Raw genomic sequence first — 7,801 nt, forward strand, 5'->3', positions numbered from 1 at the left:
TTGTCCTCCCAATCCTGGATAGCTTTGTACATCCGTATCCATGGAACTTCCAATACCATATCTTCGTTCATATGCTCGTTTGGAATGCATATAAATGTGTGTGGGCATAGAAATCCATGCACAAAGATATTCAAGTTGATCATTCCTAATGTTGGATTTAACTCTTAATGGCATGCTTTGATTGTAGTTTTGCAATACTCCAAGGGCTGGGTAGTCGTCTTCTTGTAGGTTAAATAATTGACTGCATTTATTTTTGGCATTGGTATTGGCGAGCGCTTTGAATTTGGATCCTTCTTTCAACGTTACCATTATCCTCATATCCAATCCATCTAGCCATTTATTATCCGTCTCTACTTCATCTTCTACTAAAGCCTGAGTGAGATGTAGAGTTTTCAGTTGAAGCATATTAGCTAGCGTAGCTTCACTGGTTGGTCGCATTGCCACTTTCCTCTTTAAAATGTGAATGTGTGCCTCCTCTTGAGCTTCTTTTATGACCTGCTATCATTTGATCTTGTGTTATTTTCCTACTTGCATTCTTTCCAAGAAGAAATCATTACTCAATGGCATATTATACTTTTGTAGGCAAAATCCACTAATCCAATTTTCCATTATTTTTATATTTAAGGTGGTCGATTTAACTACCCCTCTTGGTGAAACAATCTCGATTACAAAAGGACCATGTCGAGACCATGTCCCTTCTTCTTGAATTTAGGATGTGTTGCTTAAACGATTATACTAATACCAAACCTCCTTGCTTGAAGATTTTTGTTAATAGATGGTAGTCAAAGAATTGTTTTTGTTTTTGTTTTTTTCTAAGCATACATGTGTACGGTAGTTGCTAGTCTTTGTTCATCTAATTTCTTGAGATTTTCTAGGCTGTTTGGCCCATCCATTCTAGTTTCTGTGTAAACATGAGGGTTGGAAGTAAAAACTCCATTAGCAATATAGCATGGAGTTTGTAGACCAAATTAAATGGAGTGTCATTTAGAGTGGTTTTGAATGAAACCCTATAAGCCCATAGAGTGCAAATGAGACTCATCTCCTAGTCTGTTCTCCCAAAGCTTACAATCTTAGTAAGCACCAAACTTAGGATATTATTACTATGCTTTGCTTGGTCATTTGGTTGAGGATGGTAGGGTTTGGATTTGTTATAGATAACCATAAACTCATTAAGAATCCCATTGTAAGTTCACCATTTACAACAACATTGCAAATAAAATCATGGAAGAGTACCTTACCACCCTTGAAACTAGATGAAATGCCTAGGTCGGTCAACTACTATTGGTCAAAGTCTTCACCCATGACAACTTGGAACAATTGGTTTCAAAAGGTGATGACATCATTCCAACAGGTATGATCTACACAAGGAAAGGGGGAGTGTTTGCTAACATCCATCATTCACTTGCTCCCCTCTTAACCTTCCTCCTTGACCTCTCAATCTTCCAATCTTAGGGAACGTATATAAATAGCCTTATACTCACAAAAACATAAATAAAAAAGTAAAAGAGCAAGAGCCACAAATAAAAATTTGGAAACCTATGAGTTCTAGTACATAACCCAAAATCATAAAAACACATTATGCACAAGGACACGACCTTTTGACACGACTCTTATAATATTTTCACTCTAACCATCATCTATCTCTGTGTACAAATATGGCTAGTACGATAGAGTCATCCACTCCTACCTTGGGTGAGATGTACCCTCTTTACTTTGCACAGGTGTTTCACATAGTCTACCTGGTGCTTGCATGTGAATGGGATTTGGTAAATACGCTAGCATGTGAGAGTAATTTTGAGGAGTTAGAATGGCTAATACATCTCTTGACCACGATTGATCCATACTTAGTAGAGGACGTCTCTCTGATTGCACAAACTTACCATCTTGACCAAGATGACTATAGACATCTAGTGATGTTCTTAGTGAACATTTGTGCCTCTAATTGAGGAAGAGTTACATGATTACACGGATGGCACATATGGTCTCACGGATGATGACTTCGTTTTTCTTGATGAAAACAAGGATAGTGGTATAGTGGTGGATAGTGGATACCTCCCAACCTCTACAATATCATGTTCCCTTGACTCTCTAGGGGGAGTGCAAATAATTAGGTTAGGGTTGCTTATGTTGTTTAATTGTGTTCAATAAGGGATGGTGCCTCTTCCCACTGATGTGCCACCTAGAGGTATTCTTTGTGTTTCCTTGTGTTGCTGCTTTTAGGATTTGAAACTTCATGGAATCTTTCTCTCATTCACTCTTCAAATCAAGCACGATCATCAGCACAAACATGTGTTTCTTGACCTTTAGCATTGCCCCTTGTCTTTGTTTTTGCATCCATGTTTTTATGCTTTAAATGTAATTAGTAGCACAATATTTAGCACATTTGATTATATTAAACATTAGATTCTATATAATTTTTTTTCATAATCCCTTGTCTAGGTTTCAGAATCAAGCAGTCTGACTAAGTTAGTTTGAACAAATTAGGAGTTAGAGATCTTCTCTTAATACCATGGGGAATGCCTTAGGTTCTTAATCCAATTTATACAGCATTGTGTGCAATGTACTAGGGATTTCTAGTGGGCGTAGTCCCTATTGACCTTTAGCTTAAGTATTATAAAGGGAGTTTACTAGAATGATGAGTCTGGAGAGGGTAACATGGTTATATGACCCCCAAAGTTACAAAATTAATGCTGAAAATGAAGAAACAAAAAATCAAAAGTGCCACAATGTAAAATCTTCAGCTGGAAGAGAAATCCCAGCTTCATTTGGTACTTCACTCACATGTATCGCCTATGGTACTAGAGCCCTAGAGGTTCCCAGTGTAGGCGCTTTTCCTTGAAAAGCAAAAAACCCAAGGCATACAAAATAAGCACACACATCAAAATTGAATCAATGTGAAAAGACTTTGGGGGGTCAAGAAAAAGGAAATAAGTCAGGCAATGATTTCATGAGGAATTCCTTTTATTGTAGCTTAACTACAAGGTCTTCTAAGTATAGCCTCTAGTCAGCCATCGGACATGAAATACTTGGCTCTCGTGATTAAACAGCTTAATTGACCAGAGAAAATTGAGAAGCTTGCCCATGGTATTAATAGTGGACCTCTAGTGCCTTTCAATCGTTAAATTAGCGACCCCATACTTGTTTAGTTTTTGACCTTTGCAATTGTTTATGCATTTGATTATTTTAAAGTTTAATGTTTATTGCTGACAAATTGTTTAATATTCTATTACCAATCAATTCTTCTTCCTATAACTGCATATGCTTTTTGATTGGGTCAAAAAGTGATTTGAATGCTTTATGCTGCAAAGAAAGTGATAACCAAGTGGTTAGAAAGTGCTCCACAATACTGAATGGTGCTTAGATAGTACTTCAAAGTGCTTTCAAGTAACCAATTTGCAATCTGAAGCACTTTAACTGCTCACGAGGAGTAAAAGTTGTGTCTAGGTGGTAAGAAAGTGCTTTGAAGTGCTTACTATTTATCAATAGGTGGTTAGAAAGTGATTTGAAATGGTCAGGAAGTGATTTCAAATGCTTTATGGTGCCAAGAAAGTGGTAACCAGGTGCTTTGAAAGTGGTAGCTAGGTGCTTAGAAAGTGGTCACCAGGTGGTTAGAAAGTGCTTTAAATTGCTCAATGAAGCTCAATAGGTGGTTAAAAAGTGCTAAACAAGTTGTTTGAAAGCGCTAAGAAATGACTAGAAAGCGTTTTGATAAGATTTGTCAAGCATTTTTAAATTTGCTTTGAATTCTTTAGAAGAAGTTGAATACAAGCATTCAAGCTTGTGCACTTAGGTCCATTCAAGCATGAAATGATCTTACTCTCCACTGGTGTTTATGCTATGGTTGGTAGCAAAGGAATATGGATTTGGAATTTGAATTAGAAGCCTTGACGTCTCGAAGAGCATTTATGGATACAAACATCCAATACATCCAGGAAAAGGACAAAGGCATCATTGTCCCCTCATCGCCGCCAACTAGAGCCTCTGTTTTGGAACCGTTTGTGTGTATTGGGGGTGACTGTGTTGCATGTGGGAGACCCTCTCAGCTAACCACATGGTAGGGTTCTTCTCACTGGAATGTCAACACAAATATCACCCATTTGCTTTGCAGTTCTATGTGGCACTATGGCAGATTGTACTTACCCATTGTGCACAGTAAAGATTCCAAAAATTTCCAAGTGCTCGACACTTGGAATTGAGTACACAAAGCCGGAGGGTGGGTTCACTATACTTAGCTTAAATCCACCTATCATGAGATAAGTCCCTTAACATGATTTTTTCTTCACAGAAACCAATGCTAACAAAAGTTCTCGTCTACTTGAGCTTGATAAGAACAACACATAACTCTCTGAAATTGATGAGAACAATATAGAGCTATCTGAGGGTTTTCAGCATGGCAAGGCTATTGTAAAAAGTGGGATAAAGTGGAGGACCCCGAGGTTGAACCCTTCCTGGTTGAGAACCATGGCAAGAAAGCCATTGGACATGACTCCAGCAAGCTCTCAACCGACAACCCAAAAGGTAAAGAAGCGCATATATGTAGTGTCTCATTTCTGTTCGAGTAGATTTTGGTTTTTTCCCCCTAAACCTTATTGTGATACCATAGGATAAAGTGGAGGACGCAGAGGATGTGGAGACATTACTAGTAATTGCAGATACCCTGAGGAAAAAACGCAAGCAACAGCAAGAGGAAGGAGTGCATCATCCATATCCAAAGAAAAGTACTAATCAAGACCCCCCCAAAACCCACACACATCGGAAACTTTAAGTTCCATGTGCTTTTTGTGCTATTTACTTATTTTGAATATAAGATATATTTTTTGTCTCATGGTGTCAATCTTCACTACAATTTACTAGGTGTGGTTTTTTGGGTGTTGTAGTAAAAATACAAGTGATTGGTAATGTTGGGCACCGGCATTGTGCTCAAGAAGACTTGGGGAACTTTGATCGGGAGACACCCCTAGTAACTCAGTTTCATGTCCCTCACCATTTGGAGGATAATAGGCATGCCTTGATCATTAATATTAATGAGCTGCTTATTGTCACTCACGACAAGAGAGAGGGACCAAGCCCACATAACATGGACATGTTGCACTTTCGGAAGGTGAAGAAGGACAACAATTTGAACCACTATGTGCACCATTTTGCAAAGTGGTTTGTTCTTACGGCTAGCAAGATTGTTGAACTGTGTGTCTGAAACACAAGCCCTTACTAAGACCTAGAAAAGAGGTTAGAATTGTGCTTGCCTCAGCCCCATAGGTGCTTGAATGGGTGGATTGCAAAGGCGGCATGCAGTAGAAGCTCATGGCTTGACGAGCAAGGGAAGCAGATGCTCTTTCTAGTCTTTGGCATTTTTTGGAATGAGTTTCCACAATTCAACAAAGATAATACCCTCCTGCTAGATGACAAATATCCCAGGTGCTGCTTGAACGATGAAGACTCCTATGTTATCTTGCATTCTCTAGAGGACCATACAGAAGACCAATGGGAGAGGTTTATGCATCACGAAGTTTTTCCATTTGTCTATGAGTGGAAGAAAACAGATAATCGATTGGAGCTGATCACTGCTTGTAAATTGGATGCTAGAAGAAGAGGGTGGCAGACTCTTCAAAAATCTAAATTTGTGAGGGAGAATTATCAAGCGGCAAAGGCAAAGCGTTGCCTCCACCACTTCCACAAACACGTTATAAAAGGCCGCCTTTTGATCTCCAGTCTCAACAAAAATCTTAAGAGTTGTGTACGTATGATCATTTATGTAAATATCCATGATGAGTTTGATAGTGTAACTCATGATGAGGACTTCTTTTGTTTTGTAAGATGGGGAATAAGCCGACATTGTATTGCAAAATTAACTACTGATTTCTAATGTAGAAACATGATTTGCTATTCAATCGACCATTTTGTTGTGTGCCTTGCAAGATGTCTTATTATAAGTTGATTTTAAATTGTTTTAGCAGTTTTTCTTTTGGATTTTGTACAAGATAAATATGAGCGGTTAGTAGGCAGAAGTGCAATCTATACCACTTGTGAACTATGGACCACATGCAAGTGGTTGACAACCATTTGTATTATGTAAACTGGTAGCCACAAGCAAGTGGTAAAGAACCACTTGAAAGAGGTTCTAAATGTTGGGGTATAAAGCCCAATGTGGTCGCCCAGGTAAGTGGGCGGGCCGCCATGTATGTACACATATTCTTTTGTAAAAACCTAATAAGAACTCACTATGCTCTACACATTACAGTAGAGCGAGTTCACCATATCGTCGTGATCTTCTTCTCGCATTCTCTCTGGCATCGCACTTCCGCTCGTACTCCTTCAACTGGTATCAGAGCTCAGATCGAGGCTCGAGGCAGCATTTGCAGATAGCCAGAGTCACCTACTCAAATTGGAGTGATATTCGACAGGCGAAGACACGGCCCCAATTCCTGTGGGTGAGCTCGAAGGGCTCGGTGTTCTCAGAATTTCATTCTGAGGTCATCTCGGCCACCGTTCAGCTTCAACAAAGATCTCCGCAGGCCATTTTCGACTACGTGGTCTCGGCAGGTGCAGATCCGACTCTGCAATTTTGGGGTTTTGGCCTACGACTGCAAGTGCTGAGGATATCTGCACTTCCAGAGTGCTGATTTGTGGCTATCTACACAACGAAGAACGGCTTACAGTTCTTGGAGGCGTGTCACATACGACACGGGCGCACCTACACACAGACTGTAGGCGAGATCCACCCGTTCATCAGGTAGCTTGTGTTTGCTGCTTGATATTCCAAATTTCATCCTGATATTGCAGGTACTTCCACATGGGATGTATTGTCAGAGATGATGTATGTCTGTTGAGGGTTTGCTGGCTGTGAGTCATGCAGCAAACAACCGCCGCAGCGGTTACGACATACAGTGGGAAATTTGTGGATGTATGACTTTGTGGGAAGTCTATGTACTGTCAGATTTACTGCAGCCTTTGCTGAGGGTTGAGTGAGGTTTTATTGAGTTGGGGGATTCTCGAATGTTTAGATCCTTTCGGTGATGAAGGTCTTGGAGCGATCCCTCGAGCACCCTTAGATAGGCAGCTAGGATGTATTGACTATGAGTTAGATAGTTGGGATTGCATCTTTGCTTTACTGCCGTTGAGGCATTGTCGCAATCTATGCTTACAAGACAGTGTGACAGGACAGTGAGAGACAGTACAGGTGCAGGACAAGTTTACCCACAGCTTACAGTGTTAGACAGACAGTGGTTTTTTGAGCTGTTTTTGGTCTGTTTTTTAGTACACCATAGCCATTTTACAAAGGAGACTCTGCCGCAATTTCTGCAGAATCTGAAGCTTTATCGGTTCATTTGACAGGTTGATATTGGTTCAGAGGTTAGTTTACAGGAGAAACTCTGCTGAATTTTTCCCAGAAAAGTAAACTACTGTGAAGCGTAGCTATGCCTGGATCACATGACACTGCTCCTTACAATATCAAGAAGCTGGATGGAACCAATTTCCCATTGTGGAAGAAGCAGATTTGGCATGTGTTGGTACAAAAGAAGCAGATAAAACCTATAAATCTCAAGGGGATAAAACCACAAGATATGGACGAAGATGAATGGAGTGAAATGGATGAATTGGCACTTTCTACCATTATGCTGACTTTGGCAGAAAGCGTTTACTTCAATGTAGCAGACGAGATGTTGGATTATCAAGCATGGACAAAGCTGAGTGATCTTTATGAGAAGCAGAGTGCAGCTTCACAGGTATACTAGCTTAAGAAGCTTGTTGACTTGAAGATGAAAGAAGGGACACCTATGTCCAATCATCTGAATGAATTCAA

Source organism: Adiantum capillus-veneris, chromosome 2 (genome assembly GCF_014529385.1).
Source record: "Adiantum capillus-veneris isolate H3 chromosome 2, ASM1452938v2, whole genome shotgun sequence".
Taxonomy (NCBI): domain Eukaryota; kingdom Viridiplantae; phylum Streptophyta; class Polypodiopsida; order Polypodiales; family Pteridaceae; genus Adiantum; species Adiantum capillus-veneris.